The following is an 18,747-nucleotide window of genomic DNA, read 5'->3' as shown; positions in this document are numbered from 1 at the left end:
TTGAACTTTCAGAAGAGTTGTACATGGCTTCTCACAGGGCTACCCATCTCACAACCCCAGCAATGTCTGAGGGTCATCACTTTTGTAAACCCCCCTTAAAGATGATTTTCACTCAGATCAAATGATTTTGAATGACAATAGTCAATAGTGCCACAGACCCAACACAAGATAACTGCTTTAGACTATTTTGAGCCTAAGGTTCTGTCTGAGGCAAAGATGTGATTACACCTCAGCATAACTCCTGGACATCTTCTGGTTGCAGATTCAAATATAAGCAAATTAATCTTTCAAATAACAAATTCCAGGACAAACTCCAAAGTCAAGGTGTATTGAGCCATGTTTAGGCCAATCTGGAAAGAAAGTGGTAGCAGGTAATGATTAAAATAACTAGGATGTTGAGAAGATACGACAAGCCACATGACCTTTCAGTGTTCACTCACTATACACCAAAAGCAAAGAAGGCAGAACAGCCATTAGTCAGCAGTTTCGACACTCAGGTACATGGATTTTGCATAGCCTCTCCTCACATCCCTGTACCCCACTCCTGTGTTTTGCTCCAAGTAATGTCAATGTTGATGAATAATTTTCCTACTACAAATAGTTTCAATAGTGATCAAGATCCCATTAAGAACAGTTTAAAATATGAATGGATACATTTTGCTTCCTCTTGTTCTTATGAGTATCTATCTATCTATATTACATGTTTGTATATATGTGCATATAGACTTAGACACATTTATATGTATATATGTATATATACATATATATTTATATATTTATGTCTGTGTGTGTGTTCAGAAACCAACAGTTCGTGACCTCACATACACACACACACACATGCACAAACACATACACATATACACACACTTTTATATATAAGCACCCATATCAAACACACTTAAAACAAGCAACTCCCAATGTACAAATATCCACCCTAGCCATAAACATGCTCACACATATCTGTGCCCACAGACACAAAAACAGAAATTATAAGTGAAAAGCAGAAAAGAGTGAGGAGTGTAGGGAGCTGCGACGTGCCGCGCCTCAAAGATGGCGCTGGTTTCTGTCTTCCACCCTCCCAACGGTGAGCCCTCCTTTTAGTAAACAAGCCCTTATTTGGCTATGCCTGCCTGGCCTGCTAGCTTCCACATAGTGACAGCCTATCTGCATGACCCACGTGGCTTGCTAGGATTGGCCAGCGCTAGATATTTAAGTGTGGTGCGGGGGTTCCCTGGGGTCAGAAGATTGTATCAAGTTTCCTGAGTAAACTGCTTGAAGATGATCTCCTCTGGTCATGTCTTCCTTGCTGGTCGAGGATGGGAGTGGCAGAGGAGGACATCATGCCGGAGCAACAGTTGTTGAATACAGATTAGGCAAAGGAAATGTTTCAAGTGGGAGCTTAGGCAATGCTGTTCATCCCTTATAAAGTAAACCTGTATAAGGAACACACTTCTTGAGCACACTAGCTTCAGAGAGTTGGACAACTGTTTCCCTCCAATCCTCCCATATCTCACACAAACCCTCACCCTGAGGGAAGCCTTTCTTACATCCTTGTTCATCTAGTCAGGTCTAGATATAAGCTACAGGAAAGAACTCTAGAACATTGACATAAAACAGGACTGACAAACTTCCTCTAAAGCTCTATCACTATAAACCATGATTTGGGCAGTTAGACGGTACCATCTTGTAATGTACAGGAAAAGGAGAGAAAGGACACAATCCCCATTAAAACTGACAATGTTAGCCATTCTTTCGGCAATTTAATTGAACTCTAATTAGTTCTGTGCACTACAAAGGAGGTTACCACATGGCATCCCTCTAGCATAATGGCATGTAAGTGTGCAATGTGTTATCAACAAATCCCCCTTAACGAAATACAGTTTCTAGTTGAGCAGGAGGATTTGGTTGTCAGTCTTCCAGTTTCTTGCATGTGGCTAACACCACAGAAAGTTTTGTAAATGGTCAAAGAAATGAATAACTGTATGAGACATAGGAGAATGTCTGGATAATTTGGAGAGTGGTTAAATTGGTTTGCTTGGATTATGGTTAGATATCAGGACAACCTGCCCTTGATGCTTCATTCATCCTACCTGATGCTGCTTGTTAAATGCATCATAGATTTTCATACTGGATTGTGAGGAGCTGTCCGAGGAGCTGTCCTCACAGAGATGTGAGGAGCTGTCTGAGGAGCTGTCCTCACAAACTCTATTACAAGATAGCACCGGAATCCGACAGAACGCACCTAGTAAAAAGGGCAATACGCAGGCGCCTGATAACTTCCCTACTCAAAGGGACACGTACGTTTTGGTACGTCATCTGGCATAATTGGCAGTGACCAGTCAGAGAGTGACACGTCCTAGGCGAGGATAGTTTCCTATATAAGGGACGGTTATTGCTCACTCTCCGTCTCCGCATTGTAAGCTTATGCTCTCCCTCTCAAGACGCATTAAAGCTTTTCTGCAGTAGGATCCTGTGTGTGCCACGTCGTTCCTGCTGGCGAGACGTAGCGCGGGACATCTGGTGCTGAAAACCCGGGAAAGACCTCGCCATCGTCAGCACCTTCGGAGATCCCTTGGCGACAAGGAGGATTCAGAACTGCAGGTAGATACGTTCGGAGAGGCAGCCCTCTCTTGGACTTTGGTCTGGGGTTGTCACCACCTTGGGAAGGATTTGTTGAGGCTATAGTATTTGTCCTGGGAGCCACCCTACTCTTTATGTTCTGTTTTCACCGTTTTCGCTGTTAAAAGGACGATCACAGCAGCTGAAGGCGCGTCTCAGTCTCTCGTATATAAGTGAGCTTCGCGCAGCTCCCTTTTACTTTCGATTTTGACTGTTGAGGAACAAGGACGCGATAAGGCCGACGTAGATAAGCGGCACCGTCCGGGGAGGCGCGTGTAAGACTCCTGTACATAAGAGAGCAGCTTGTCCGTCTCTACCCTTTCACCTCACTCCTTGTCAGATGGACGTAGATAAGCCGCTGGCGTTCCTGGCCCATCATGGGATCCTCACAGTCTGTGGTCACGGCCTTGGAAACAGTGTTAAAGCAGAGGAACATCAAAATTGGAGGAGGAACACTTAAAAACTTTGTGAAGGAGGTGGAGAGGGTGGTGCCTTGGTTTGCCTGTTCAGGCTCGTTTACGATTGCCTCATGGAACAAACTTGGAAAAGACCTTGACAGAAAATTGGTGGAAGAGGATCTGCGCCTAGGGACCAAAGCTATATAGAAGCTGGTTAAGAATTGTTTAAAGGATGAAACGTGTAAGGCAGCAGTAGTAGAAGGACAGGCCACTCTCGAGGTAGTCCGGGAAAGTCTGTCAGAAACCGAACGTAGTGAGAGGTTGGGCGCGAGCAAGAAAAAAGACATCCTAAGAAAGAAAAAGTGCCCTCCCGGTAAGTTCACAGACAAGGGAGCGTTGAAATTTTCAGATTCCAGCACTTCCTCCTCTACACATAAACCAGGAGGGGGAGCCAGCCTATACCCTGTAAAAGAGCTAGAAGCGCTGAACCTCGACAGTTCTGAAAGCTCTGAAAATAAAACCTTAGACTCAGAGGAGGAGGCTGAGCTAGATGAGGAAGCAGCTAAATATGAGGAGGAAAGATATTACCCCGATGAATGTAGCGGAAGTAATAGAAGCCTTCTAGCGTGGCCACCACCAACGGCGCCTCCTCCATATGAGACACGCTCACGCGCCTTCTTACTAGTCCCCGAGAGGGTGAGAAGAAAGCTGAGTATGACATTTCCTATCTTTGAGACTCCGGAGGGAGGACGGGTCCATGCTCCTGTTGAATATAATCAGATTAAGGAATTAGCGGAATCAGTTAGAAAGTATGGAGTCACGGCCAACTTTACTCTAACACAACTCGACAGGTTGGCCATGACAGCATTGACACCAGCTGATTGGCAGATGATTGCTAAGGCAGCCCTTGCCAGCATGGGCCAATACATGGAATGGAAAGCGCTCTGGTATGAGGCAGCCCAAACACAGGCCAGAGCGAATGCTACGGCCTTAATACCTGAGCAATAAGAATGGACTTTCGCACTCTTAACAGGACAGGGCCACTTTGCAGCTGATCAGTCTGCTTACCACTGGGGCGCCTATGCTCAGGTCTCCAGCATGGCTATTAGAGCCTGGAAGGCACTGTCCAGGAGAGGAGGGATTGATAATCAACTTACAAAAATCGTTCAGAGACCCCAGGAAAATTTCTCAGATTTTGTAACTAGAATGACAGAGGCTGCAGGACGAATCTTTGGCGATCCTGAACAAGCAGCACCACTAATAGAACAGCTTGTTTTTGAGCAAGCCACCCAGGAGTGCCGAAAGCCATAGCCCCCGAAGAAACAAAGGGCTACAGGATTGGCTTAGAGGTTGCAGGGAACTTGGAGGGCCCCTTACTAACTCAGGCCTGGAGGCTGCCATTCTCCAGTTCCAGCGACGCCCCGTTAAAGAGACGGATAAAAGATCATTCTTGCAATGTGGGAAAACAGGCCATCTAAAAAGAGACTGCAGGATGACAAAAAGAGACAGGGGGTCTGCAACCCTCTGTGTCCGATGTGGCAAAGGCTACCATAGGGCTGACCAGTGCCGATCAGTGAGAGACATTAAAGGCAAACTACTCCCTCCTTTGGAGACTCGACCTAATGAGATGTCAAAAAACGGGCTGGTGGGCCCCCGGTCCCAGGGCCCTCAAAGATATGGGAACCGCTTTCACAGGGCCACGACCCCGGCAGAGGAGGTCCCCCAAGAGGCGACACAAAATTAGACCTGCGTGCCGCCTCAGTCTTCTTTCTAATGCCCCAGATGGGCATTCAGCCAATTCCTGCTCAGACTGTGGGGCCTCTACCCCCGGGAACCATAGGCCTTGTCCTTGGGAGAGGATCTCTCGCCCTACAAGGACTTATAGTCCATCCAACCCTTGTTGAAGCTCAGCGCTCTCTTAATATTCAGCTTCTTTGTTCAAGTCCCGATGGGGTTTTTTCCATAAGTAAAGGAGATAGAATAGCACAGTTATTACTCCTTCCGTGCTCCCAGGCCACGATACAGGATACCAAGGGACCCATGGGGTCCACTGGTCATGATTCGGCATATTTGGTGGTTCACCTTAACAGCCGCCCAAAATTGAGCTTAGAAATTAATGGAAAGAAATTCGAAGGCATACTGGATACTGGGGCTGATAAAAGTATAATTTCCTCAAAATGGTGGCCTCAATCATGGCCTACCACAAAATCTTCTCACTCACTACAAGGATTAGGCTACCAGTTATGCCCTATGATCAGCTCTGCCACTCTAACTTGGACAACTGCCGATGGCCGACAGGGACAATTTATTCCTTATGTATTTCCCCTGCCTGTTAATCTTTGGGGGAGGGATGTTATGCAAACCATGGGACTGACCTTATCTAATGAATACCCCCCACAAGTGGCCCACATGATGTCAAGGATGGGCTATACGGAAGGGAAAGGCCTAGGGCGATTAGAAAAGGGTTGTCTCACGCCCATTGAACCGATCGCCAACCCCCATAAACAAGGCCTGGGTTTTTCCTAGGCGCCATTGGGGCAGCACGACCCATACCATGGAGGACGGAGGACACGGTGTAGGTTCCCCAATGGCCATTAACCTCTGAGAAATTACAGGCAGCTACAGGACTGGTGGATGAACAATTAAGATTGGGACATTTGGAGCCCTCCACTTCTCCTTGGAACACCCCAATTTTTGTAATAAGGAAAAAAATCAGGAAAATGGCGACTACTCCATGACTTGAGGGCCATTAACGATCAGATGGAATCCCTTGGATCCATTCAGCGGGGCCTTCCTATACTCTCGGCCCTACAAAAAGATTGGAATTTGGTAATAATAGATATCAAGGATTGTTTTTTCTCTATTCCTCTTTACCCCCCAGATAGGCCCAGGTTTGCTTTTACTGTCCCATCAATTAATCATACTGAACCTGATAAAAGATACCAGTGGAAGGTCCTACCTCAGAGCATGGCCAACAGCCCTACGACGTGTCAGTTATATGTTCAGGAAGCCCTCAAACCAGTCAGGGAGACCTATCCAAATTTACTGTTAATCCATTACATGGATGATATATTGAAGTGTCATAAAGATTTAGAATTACTCAAACAAGCCTATTCCTTATTACAAAAAACCCTTAAACAATGGGACTTACATATTGCTACAGAAAAGGTCCAAATTGCTGACACAGGTCATTTTCTAGGATCCATTATTTTCCCTGATAAGATTATACCCCAGAAACTGGAAATCAGTAGAGACCACCTCCATACTCTTAATGACTTTCAGAAGCTCTTGGGAGATATCAACTGGTTGAGACCATTTTTGAAAATCCCTTCCGCGGAATTAAAACCTTTGTTCGAAATATTGGAAGGGGACGGCCACATCACCTCCCCTCATGTGCTAACTCCCGCTGCAACCAAGGCCTTACTAAAAGTAGAAGATGCCATAAAACAGGCCCAATTGCAATGCATTGACTGGTCTCTACCTTTTTCACTCTGTGTACTAGACACCAAGGATTTACCCACTGCCGTTTTATGGCAACAAGGTCCACTGTTATGGATCCATCCACATGCTTCCCCTGTGAAGATTATTGATTGGTATCCAGCTGCAGTAGCACATCTGGCTATTAAGGGCCTAAAAGCTGCCATCTGTCATTTTGGGACTCCACCCCAATCCTTGATTATCCCATATACACCCTACCAGGTCCAAACTCTAGCCGCTACCTCTGATGATTGGGCAGTGCTGCTCACATCCTTTACAGGGAAGATAGATAATCATTATCCTAAACACCCCCTATTGTGTTTTGCAAGATCACAACCTATTGTTTTCCCTCGCATCACATCCCACAGACCACTAAAGGAGGGGATAATGGTGTATACGGATGGGTCAAAAACAGGGGTGGGAGCATATGTGGTAAACTCCCAAGTATTCTCACGACAATATTTTGAAACCTCACACCAAGTGGTAGAATGCCTAGTGGTCATGGAGGTCATTGAAAAATTCCAGGTTCCTCTAAATATTGTTTCAGATTCCTCCTATGTGGTTAATGCTGTTAGTATTCTTGAAACCACCGGTATAATTAAAACCACTAGTAAGGTGGCAGATATTTTCCGAAAAATCCAAATTATCCTATTAAATAGAAGATTCCCTGTATACATTACTCATATACGGGCCCATTCTGGACTCCCTGGCCCAATGAGTTCAGAGAATGATTTGGCTGACAAAGCCACAAAAATGATAGCTGTGGCCCTGGCCTCTCCTTTAGAGGCCGCTAAAGCCTTTCATGGCAATTTCCATGTCACCTCAGAAACTTTACGCCGCCGCTTCTCTATAACTAGAAAAGAGGCACGTGATATAGTCACCCAATGCCAACAGTGCTGCCAGTTCCTCCCAGTTCCTCACATCGGGGTCAACCCGAGAGGAATACAGCCATTGCAAATCTGGCAAATGGATGTTACTCATAATTCTACTTTTGGAAAATTACAGTATGTGCATGTATCTATAGACACATGTTCTGGCATTCTACATGCCACCCCACTTACAGGAGAAAAAACAACACATGTCATTCAGCACTGCCTTGAAGCATGGAGTGCTTGGGGAAAGCCAAAATGTGTAAAACCTGACCATGGCCCCGCCTACACATCTTAAAAATTCCGTCAGTTTTGTGCTCAGATGCAGGTTACCCACCTGTTGGGCCTGCCCTACAACCCTCAAGGACAGGGAATCATAGAGCGTGCTCATCGGACGCTCAAATCATATTTAATAAAACAAAGAAGGGGAATTATGATAGAACTCCCCCCAACACCCCGAGTGGCCACTGCTCTGGCCCATTTTACCTTAAATTTTTTAAATCTTGATGAAGCTGGACAAACAGCGGCTGAGCGACATTGCTCAGAGCCCAAGAGGACAAAAGAATTAGTCAAATGGAAGGATGTATTAACAAATGAATGGAAAGGCCTGGATCCTGTTTTAATAAGATCCAGGGGAGCTGTCTGTGTTTTTCCACAGGACAATGAAAATCCCATATGGATCCCAGGAAGACTTACTTGGAGCATCACAGCAAGTGATCAAGAAGGGACTGGGACTCCTGCACCTCCTCACTCTTCTTCCATGGATGCCAGCAACTGTGCAGGGCGAGCTACGATGGGGAATAATGTCAACCTTTCCACTCCCGATGCTGGTGATGTACCACTAACAGGGATTTAGGGTTGGCCTATTTACCTAAGGATCCACAGGTTGAACGACTAAAAGAAAATAGGACTATTCCCCTTAAGGGCAGCCTTTGTTTTGGCATATTGAACAAAACATCTTTTGATCTCCCTTGCATTATGTTATGTAATCAATCTTCTGCTTGGTTAAGGGAGGCCACATGGGGAACTGGTAAGGAGGACATTGTGGCTAACGCCACAGTTCTCTCTGGTGGTGGCCTTACATTGCGTTAATGGTAGCTGCACTGATCTTACGCCCATGGCGATGCTACTTGGAGGAAAGGGCGAAAAGGGACGGTTGTCATTTTCCTGGATGGGGAACATCAAACCTGCTGCCTCTGTCTGGACAGCTACTCATATAAAATATCGCAGTAGTTACCCGCATGCCTCACTTTATCCCGATCCCTGTTGATGCCCCGGGGACCATGACCTTATTTAGAGGAAAAAGAGATTTTGGTACTTCTGCAATTATTGCTGGCATTATTGCTATGACAGCAGTCGCTGCCTCGGTTACTGCCTCGGCATTGGCCTTGTCAAATTCAGTACAGACAACCCAAACTATCAATGATTTATCGGCCACCATCTCTGTGACTCGGGACAGACAGGCCTCGGCCAATACTCTGATATAGGGAGGCCTTATGCTTGTCAACCAACGTATAGATCTGGTATGAGAGCAATTAGTCATTCTATGGCACCTGGCCCAGCTTGGCTGTGAGCAAAAACTCCCAGGCCTTTGTGTCACCTCCATATAATATGACAAATTTACCCGAGCTGCTAATCTGTCTAAGAGTCTTTCACAGCATCTGTTATAGAATTGGACCTCGGAGTTTGAACAGACACTTCGGGAGCTGAGAGCGACCATCATTCAAGTAAATTCTACCCGACTGGACCTGTCTTTGACAGAGGGATTGTCGTCCTGGATCACCTCAGCAGTCTCTTATTTCAAGGAATGGGTGGGAGTGGGACTTTTTGGAGTGATCCTCTGCTGTGGATTAGTGTTACTCCTCTGGTTGCTTTGCAAATTGAGATCTCAAACAGGAAAGGACAAAGTAGTGATCGCCCAGGCGCTTGTAGCCCTTGAACAAGGAGCATCAGCCGATATCTGGTTGACCATGCTCAAGCAACAGGTCGCCGGCTGGACAGCTCTTGCACTCCTAGAACCTCGGTTCATTGCACAGGATTAGAGTGTCCGGCTTGAGCAGCCCCTGAGGGGTGACGAGCTTAGCATCACACAGGGAAGTTCTACCAAATATGCTCCCTGGAAGGCATGTCATATTACATGAGGGTTTCTGCCCCAGTTTTCCCTCCCTCGAAAAATGGCAGTGCGACGGGTCGGGAGTGCCCTGGGTCCCAACAAGAGCCTAAGGATATCTCTCTTGTACAGGTTCGCCACCTTTGTACGAGGATATGACCTCTGTCTTCACCCTCCTATATCTGGGTGTCCTGTTTGCTTAAAAAAACCAGAAAAGGGGGAGATGTGAGGAGCTGTCTGAGGAGCTGTCCTCACAGAGATGTGAGGAGCTGTCCTCACATATGTGAGGAGCTGTCCTCACAAACTCCATTACAAGATGGCACCGGCATCCGGCACAACGCACCTAGTAAAAAGGGCAATACGCAGGCGCCTGGTAACTTCCCTACTCAAAGGGACACGTACGTTTTGGTACGTCATCTGGCATAATTGGCAGTGACCAGTCAGAGAGTGACACGTCCTAGGCGAGGATAGTTTCCTATATAAGGGACGGTTATTGCTCACTCTCCGTCTCCGCATTGTAAGCTTATGCTCTCCCTCTCAAGACGCATTAAAGCTTTTCGGCAGTAGGATCCTGTGTGTGCTGCGTCGTTCCTGCTGGCGAGACGTAGGGCGGGACACTGGATTCCACACAGAGCCTTGTTGTTTCTTTAATGGACTCTTCCAGTGTATTCTGATCCCATGGAAATACTCTGTTCTCATTTCATGCTTTTTTGGCATTGTGCTTCAGCTGAATAGACTCACATAGAGGAAGCAATACCTGAGACTAAGCCACAAACAAAAAAATGGTGAATCCCAGCAAGAATCCAAGCTCTTTCCCCCTCTCCAAGTACATTATTCCTTCTAGGGCCCTGATACAAAGACAGCCTTAGATTATAGCCCAAGTCCATGGTAGCCATGGAGCATAACCAAGGACAGGTCAAATCATGAAAAGAGCAACATTCCAGAAGACAGGGTACTTCTCATTGACTGACACTAAAGATTCAAGTTTGTCCCAGAAGAGAATATCATCCCTATGTGTGCTTATATGTTCATTTTTTAAAAAGTCACTTGAAGGCAAATACACACTGAGAGACGAGAATATAGCCAAAAGGTATACAATCTTTCTATGTGTCTCATGGAATATATATGTGGAATATATATATATATATATATATATATATATATATATATATATATATATATATATATATATATCCTGTCAGAGCCTCAGAGGATCAAGATTTCTTGATAGCTCCATCACTGTGCACATCTTTTCTATCTACAGGATTTTTAGGTGGGAAAGACAATGATTGGAGAAGTTCACTGCCTCTATACATTTGGTCAAACTATCTATAAAAGTTACAAATCCTAGAGCCTTCCTTAGAGGCTGGCTTCCTGGTACACATCAAACACTATAGAACCTGATCCTCACTTTAGTTCAAAGACAAGAATGGGCTGACACATTACGTGCCTAGTGCTGAGGTCCAAACTCTGTTAGTCCCTCACCCGTATCATCAATTTTGTGCCGTGAGTTGGACTTGGACAAGCCTTCATTGATCTGCTGGCACATTTTCTGCACATCGGTCATCACTTGCTGGTGTTGCATCATGAGCATCTAGGACTCAAAGTTGTTCCTGTGGTAGGGCATGGTTCAAGGATCAAATAACTTTCTGAACTAAGGATTCAAGGATTACATAAATTCAGGCTGAATCCTCAACTACCTCAGCCTAGGACATGCCACAACCTTACTCCCTAGTTCTGGATCTTTTTGTCACTTATTAAACTTATAATGGACACGGGGACAGCACAGCCAGCAATGAAAGAGAGGGAGCTGTTCTGCTTGAGCTCCCTAAGGGGTCTTGAAAGAATAGACTAGCTTTTTGAGAACATTGCAGGACCCTCTGCCTCAGACCAGGATCCAACTTAAACCTGTGAAGACTATTCTCCTGTTCTTACGTGAGAATTTTTACTCCTAGAATTTATTGCTACTTGAAAACCTAAAGGAACATAATCAGGGAAAAGAATTTATAACACACACCAGGAGATTCCAATGTGCCTTCAATGTGAGCAGGGGTCAAATATTGTACTGCTCAAAGTGAGACTCTCAGGCTGATCACTATCATGCCATGGAAATTGAGTCAGGCTAATTCTCAAGCAAAATCAAGGCCATAGAATCCCCCATCTTAAGGGATACACACAAAAACTTTCAAACACCCCCCACCCCCTACACTCATATAAAATTAGAATGCCAAATAAATACAATGATGTGGCATTATCTCAAAGTACAATGAACAAAATCAGAGAAAAACAGTGATAACCTGTTGCCAATACAGTCACACAATGAGAGGCAGCAAGTGGGATTATGCTTCTTTAGATTTACAGAGGGCCAATTGAACCCAAAGTACTTCCACATCAATTACAACAATGATTGGTCATAAATAGATCACCTAGAAATTTCCACAAGCCAACACCCGTCCAGGATTCTTTTTTTTTTTTTTGGTTTTTTTTTTTTTTTTTTTTTCCGGAGCTGGGGACCGAACCCAGGGCCTTGCGCTTCCTAGGTAAGCGCTTTACCACTGAGCTAAATCCCCAGCCCCCCGTCCAGGATTCTTTAAACACACAATGAGATCTTGCACATTACTATTCTTATTCCCAGACTGTGATTCAGGCAACAGGCTTTGATTTACTTTTGGAGGAATCAAAATAGCCTGTGCCCCCATCTCACTCCTATCTGAACTTCACATTCTGTGTTAAAGATGCAGTCAGGAAAATGATTTTCACTATGTGGATACCCTGGAGTTGTTGCCTACTGTGATGTGACGAAATATGGACTTAACAGACATCTCAAGACAGTCAACAAAGAACTTGCATTGTGACTACCTGTTGCTTTTCTGAGCTAAAAAGAAAGAATTCCCCAGAGTTCTCTCTCATTTTGCATCTTGTAGAGAGCAATTTTCAGGTTCCCCAAACACTTCATTCTCTCCTCCTCATAAGGAGTCATGCAGGGTTGGGAGGATGCCTTCTGAGCAAACTCTATAGGTAGATAAACACAAGTAAACTGGCATATATGAGGACATAGTGCCAGGAAAAACTATGCTTAGTCTAAAACAGAAATCTGAGGATGAACAGTTCTAGAGACACAGTGAACCCCTGGCAGAGCAAGAAAGCTATCTTTAAGGCGAATTCAGCTATGTCCCTGTTCCCAACCATCATAGCCATATGATGACATATGCCACCAGAGACATATACCACATTTCCTAATGCCATCCCTCTGGCACCGATATGCAAAAGCTAGCCCAAACAAGAACTGGAGGACATTCTCAGCTAATGTCTGATGTGAGGCTGATAAGTCCTTGAGTCCAAACTGCTTGCCATCTTGAAGCGTGTTCAAGTACAAAGTAACTGATAAGTTACTTAAGTTACTTAAGTTACTGCTTGCCATCTTGATGTGTGTTCAAGTACAAAGTAACTGAGACCTTGATATATGACCAGGAGAGTATCCCTCTTGGCATCAATTACCCATGTAACCTACAGGACACTGCTGAGAATGAAGTGCTTCAATAGCCTATCCTGAGAGAGACATTTTGTTATACTTATAGAGGCTCACTCTGGTATTCTTTGACATTTCCCATGACATTAAAGAGCTCCAAGGAAAGTCACTTGACATATATAAATTCTTGGCTCTCTGTCAAAATACTGATCAGAAATTGTTGAGTCTGGGTTGGCCATTTAGGAAAACTGAGTCTCCAAATCATAAGTCCTACTCCTGGAAGGACCAGCTCAAGCCAACCACCTCCAGGAAGCTGCCCTAGCCATGCCCAGTACATTGGGCCTTCCCCAGGACCATTTCCTTAGTCTTGTTCTTCAACATGAAAGGTTGGCCTCATTTTGCCTTGTTCTGGTCTCTGCATGTATATGACTCTCCCTCTGAAATAGACTGATCAACCTGGAGAATATGCCTGCTTCTGAATCCATTAGGCTCTGAAGGGATAGTGCACAGGCAGTTATTTGGTGTCACCACAACACTGGATAACTCACAGAATATTCCAGGGTTCTTCTAGATATAAGAGAATTTCCAGGGAAGACACTACCAATGTTGCCACTGGGAAATGCCATAACCTACTTGCTAACTACCTCTACCCAGACTGACCAGTTTCTGGACTGCCTTTTTCAGAGACTCACTTTTGAGCAAGGGAACACTCATTGACACACACTCCTTCCAGAGCTAGAGAGTTCTCACTATTTCATTAAAATTCAGTTGCTAAGGATAGGGGGAGTTGGTTAAGGCCGTGGTATGGGTAGAAGATCTTTTTTAACACCCAAAGATCCAAAAATCTTGGATGAGTGAGATTTTTCACCCTGAAATGTATAGACCAGGGTCCATTCATGTTGTATATTGCCCAATTCCCACAGATTTTGCTGTTTCCTAGAGGCTAATATCTTTTTCCTACACCTTTAAATGTATGCAAGTTGGAGTATATTGTTTCAGTGAGTATGCCTTGAGAGGGGACATGGTTGAAATATACTCATCCATGTGTTTTCATGAAATCTCTGTCTTACAATCCCATTTTGTGCAATGAAAACTCCATTGTCCTGGCAACATAGGTCCTCAGATAGAGCAAACATGAAATTGTAAACTTTCTGTCCATTCTTAAAAATTAAAGTCCTTGAAAGTGAGGGAACTGAGCCTCAAGCAAAAGCAATGGAGGTGCAGAGTGTGGAGGAGCTGCTGGTCAAGGCCGAGCAGGAGGAAGCAGAGAAGTTCCAGTCCATTCTACTGCACAAGTAGGTAGAGCTGGAATTCGAAATGAGCCACCAGATGGTTTCAGACAGCAACACCCTGATGGTGCTGTGCCAGGCCTGGCCCTCCCAAGAGGCCAAATTTTGGGCTCTGGAGTGGTAAACACAAAGCTTCTCATGAACAAGCTGTGGCAGCTGCTGACCGAGCAAGTGGATGAGGTGGTGGTAGTGTGCTTTCAGGAGCCTGCCACAGGCCTGGCCTGGCAGAAACCTCTGCATCATCCACTGCCTCTCACCTGCTTTCAGCAGTTTGAGTGCATTAAGGTCATCCGTCCCAAGAAGAGAACCAACATCCTGTGTCACAGGGTGAGTAGCCAGTGGTGATATTGTTGTGGTTACAAGCTCGCCAAGGATGACACTAAGGAGTGGCTGACTGAGGTGCCTGGGAGCGTTGGCCCCATGGAAGACCAATTCACCAAGAGGATTCAGGCCAAGAAAGAACACGTGGCCAAGAATGAGCTGAACCATCTGCAGAACCTGGCCACTGTGCACAAGATGCAGATACCCAGATCAGCCAGCCTGCACCCATTGGGACACCAGAGTAAGGATTACCTGGGCCGCACCATGCAAGTGGCTAAGTTCTCCACAGCTTTGGTGGGATGCTTCCAGGAGTGCCTCCCCAAGGAGAAATCCCACCCTGACCTCTGTCAAGAAGAAGAAGCTTCAGGCCCTCTTTGGGGACTTCACAACCCAGAAAAATAAACATTTGGAGCTACTTTGAATCATGAACAGCAAGAAGCCTCATCTGGAGGTGACCCTAGCCACCAACAAACTGATGAGGGAAGAGGACCAAGAGGAGTTTGCCAAGAGGAGGATAATGAGCCAGATAGGAAAGAGAAAAAGTGTCCAACAAGGGTTATTGGGCAAAAGAATGGGTGGTGTGCCAGGTCAGGGAGAAAAAAAGAAAGGAGGCTTGGGAGGCAAGAAGCATTCCAGGCTGCCTGCTTTAGGTGTCAAGAAGAAAGGTGTGCTATACCAAGGAGGGAAGATGAAAAAGTAGTGCACTCCCCTCTGGACTTGTTCAGAAAAACTAGAACTGTAAGTACTGTAGGCTGGTTCAGGATGTGGCCGCTGTCCTCGATGAGCTTGACATTGACGGGACAGGCTTGTCTCCCCTGGAGTCAGTGCTGGACTACGAATTAATGGAGATACTGACTAGAAGTTGGTGTATTTTGAGAATATGAGAATTATAGAAATAATATGGTGAGAACCAGAAATAAGTTAAGGCCTGCCTTTTTATCTTGACTTCGGAAGCTGGTTAAAGATTGATCAAATTTTGAGGTTATAGTAGATTGGTTTTAATATTTTTGCTTTATTTTTGTAATAAAGCTTTTATATTTATCAAAGCAGGGATAATGACAGGAAATTACGAGTATGTAAAGGTGTTGGTTTTAACTTTTACTGTCAGTAGAAGTTGTATGTGAAGCCAGTGACCTGGGTACCGATATGGAGTGTGCTTGCAAAAATCAAAGTTACAATGGCTATAAAAAGGCACCTCAAAAACTCTTTTGGCACTATGTATAAATATAGTGCTTCATGGTGTTAGTTCAGATGTTGCATTTAGCCAATAATTTGGAACCAATGGTAATTAATAATGGTAATTTACCTAGTTACTCAAGAAAATGCTTTTCATTTTGTTTGTAGCCAGTGGCTTTTGTTTAATTGGGATGGGTTTTATTTTTTAGCAAATGCTGGACTGGAATTCACTATGGAGCTAAGCAAGGCTGACTGGAACTCTCACAGGCCAAGTTCTAAGGTTAAAACTGAGCAGTCACACCCAACAGACACCATTTTACATTCTGTCCTGGATGTTTTCCCTGTTTCATTGTCTTTTTTGTCTTAATAAACTGACCTTTCCATCAGTAAAAAAAGTTTAAGTCCCGCATCCTCTCAATCTCCCATATAACCAGAAAATTAAAGTAGACATCAGTGAGCAAAGTTCAACATACATTGTCATTTGCTACTCTATGGTTTCATCAACTATCACTTCTCCAATATCTACCTTCCTGAGTTCCTAGTTCCAGGTCTGAGTTATTTGGGGGTTGTACCATGATCCTGTAATCATAGTGTAGCAAAGACTAACAAGGATGCATAGGTAATGAAAAAGCCTCAGATCTAGTGAAACCTCAATTTTCATGTGTTCTTAAGTGCCTGAGAGAACTCCCTTACACACTGTCATCTGGGTTTCTGCCTTTTTGACAAGGGTCTGCAGAAGCCATGGTAAAATGCTGCCTAACCACAGAGGTGTAAGTGTGGAAAAATCATGTGAATCCTTTCCAAATTGATTTCATTAACTTTGGCTATCCAGTTGAGCAGGTAGTATCACAATGACAAGGCTCAAAATGGGAACTGGCAGGAGGTTGGGGAAGTCAGAAGGCTAATGGATCTCTGAGATAGTTCAATGAATAGCCTTTATGAAGAACTAGAGGGCCTGGATAATGAAAGAGAATTGGTTAGAGATTTTGACCAACTGCTTACCTGTAAACCTGAGAAACAATGAAGGAGGTGTTTCAAACATAAAATTATGCAGATGAATTCCTCCATGCATGTGGTACAGTAGTTCCAAGGTAAGTAGTAGGCCTATCCACCCTTTTGTCGACACTAATGAGAGTTTTGTTCTGTAACCTGTAACATCCTTTTCTTTGCTTTCATGGGACCAGAACTCTGTATTCAGCATGCACAATGATTTTTCCATCTATACATTTACAATTACCTTTAATTAAGCAGTTTTGACTATGAATGTTCAGCTACTGTCTGAAACAATCTTGAGAAAGTGGTAAAATGCTTGTAACAGTAGCAGGAGAAACTTGTAGCTATTTTTTGAGCATTTTCAGTCTGGTGGAGGAAAACATCTTCCCACCCAGAAAAGGCTTCATTAAAAACAATCATGTACTCTTAAGCTCCACTGTCCGGCAGAAATGAGTGACCTTAGTTTCTCAGACTTAAATATGGTCTTGGCCCCTCACATATGCCCACTTCTGAAAGAAGTATCACTGTTTTAGATTTACATTACTACAAACATGACACATTGCTTAGATATACAGGGCCAGCATATCAAGCCTAGTTACAACAAATTGAATGTGAGCAACTCAGTATTGTGGACCCCAGACAGGGAGCCTCATTAAGGATAGTTACCAATATTTTCTGGCAGGACAATCTTTCCTGTGCTATCCACCACCAACCTTTGGGCTTAAGCTCTCCTTTTGTTCTTTGTACATTCTCAATTTTCCCATGGTTATACAAGGAAGTCTCAGGCAACAGTGGATCACAGTACATTATCAGAATGTCAGTATATCCCACTGTTCTTTGGGCCATTTTGGTGCAGACAGGTCAGAGTCCTATTAACCTCTGGTCACAATGTAGACATTAAGTTGATATCCTCAGCCTTCTAACAAAGGAACACATTGACAAAAGCAAATATTCACCAGTAGAGGTAAGACTTACTCTTTGATTTTAATGTTTTTCCAGAAGCTGTGAAGACACCTCTTTCCTTTGGATCATACCATGCAGATGTGCAGTAACAAAAGTATAGTAACTTTTCTCACATGTGATGACAGATATTGATTCTCACCACGTATTCTGGCTCTAAGTCCTGTGTCCGTATCAATTCATTTGCAGTAACTACCGAAGCCTCTTGTACCTGGTTCCATGTTTAATGAAGATGTTAACATCCATGTAAAGCATTGCATCAGAGGCTGTCATAGGATGTAGCGTGTCCAATACATCTATCCAGATTATTTAGACCATGTTGTTTTCCTCATGCAGTCATTGATGAGCATGTTTGGGTCAACAACAGGTAAGAGCATAGCAGAATTGATGGCGATGGGTTTTTCAATCCAGACTCCAGTATGATTCAGGAATAAATCCTGCTACTATTTCACACATGCAATAAAAATCCAAGGTTCTGGTGTTCCATTGAGGAGAGGCTCAACTACATGAGTTTAAGTTTCTGACCCAGAGGTAACTTCTCTAATAGTGATAGCAACCACAGCTCTTAGACAAGTGGATCAGCCTGATGCTGCAGGGATCATTAACTTGGACAGGTACATTACACAGCAATTGCATGTCACTACAGTGAGTGGTTGCACACCTTTTGCAGTAACATTTCTTTCATGATCTTATGGATGAAATGCTTGGAGACATATAGAAGTTCTGCGATTTGATCCAAATCATCTGTCTTTAAAGCCTCAAAAATGTTTTGTACACTCAATTTCCAGATTAGAGACTTAGTGCCCTCATATGTGCAGGGCTATTTTGGTAGGGAAAGTTATAAGGATTATTATTTTTTAGATGTTATAGAACTGGGTAGATGGTTTAACTGAACTTGATTTAACTTTGTACATGGTATCTGTCTATAATTTCATATTTTTTTCGAGATTTCCCACTTCTGTTGAGTATAAGCTTTCATAGTGAGACATGATTTTTGAATTTCCTCATTTTCTGTTATTATTTTTCCCTTACTATTACTGATTTTGTTACTTGGATACAATCATTG

General features: G+C 44.0%; 1 long non-coding RNA gene and 1 pseudogene across 1 annotated transcript; both read left to right on the top strand.

Annotated features, from left to right (window-relative positions):
• The first annotated feature begins 2,327 nt into the window (after positions 1-2,327).
• LOC148004426 (uncharacterized) lies at positions 2,328-10,042 on the top strand. The gene is made up of 2 exons (XR_015624427.1): positions 2,328-2,601; positions 8,022-10,042. It is a non-coding gene; the product is annotated as an uncharacterized LOC148004426 (long non-coding RNA).
• A 4,112-nt stretch (positions 10,043-14,154) lies between these two features.
• On the top strand, positions 14,155-15,252 carry Rrs1-ps16 (ribosome biogenesis regulator 1 homolog, pseudogene 16; annotated as a pseudogene).
• Positions 15,253-18,747: the final 3,495 nt, after the last annotated feature.

This window comes from Rattus norvegicus, chromosome 7, assembly GCF_021556685.1.
Source record: "Rattus norvegicus strain SHRSP/BbbUtx chromosome 7, alternate assembly SHRSP_T2T, whole genome shotgun sequence".
Classification (NCBI taxonomy): Eukaryota; Metazoa; Chordata; class Mammalia; order Rodentia; family Muridae; genus Rattus; species Rattus norvegicus.
This window is presented reverse-complemented; position numbering and strand designations above follow the sequence as displayed.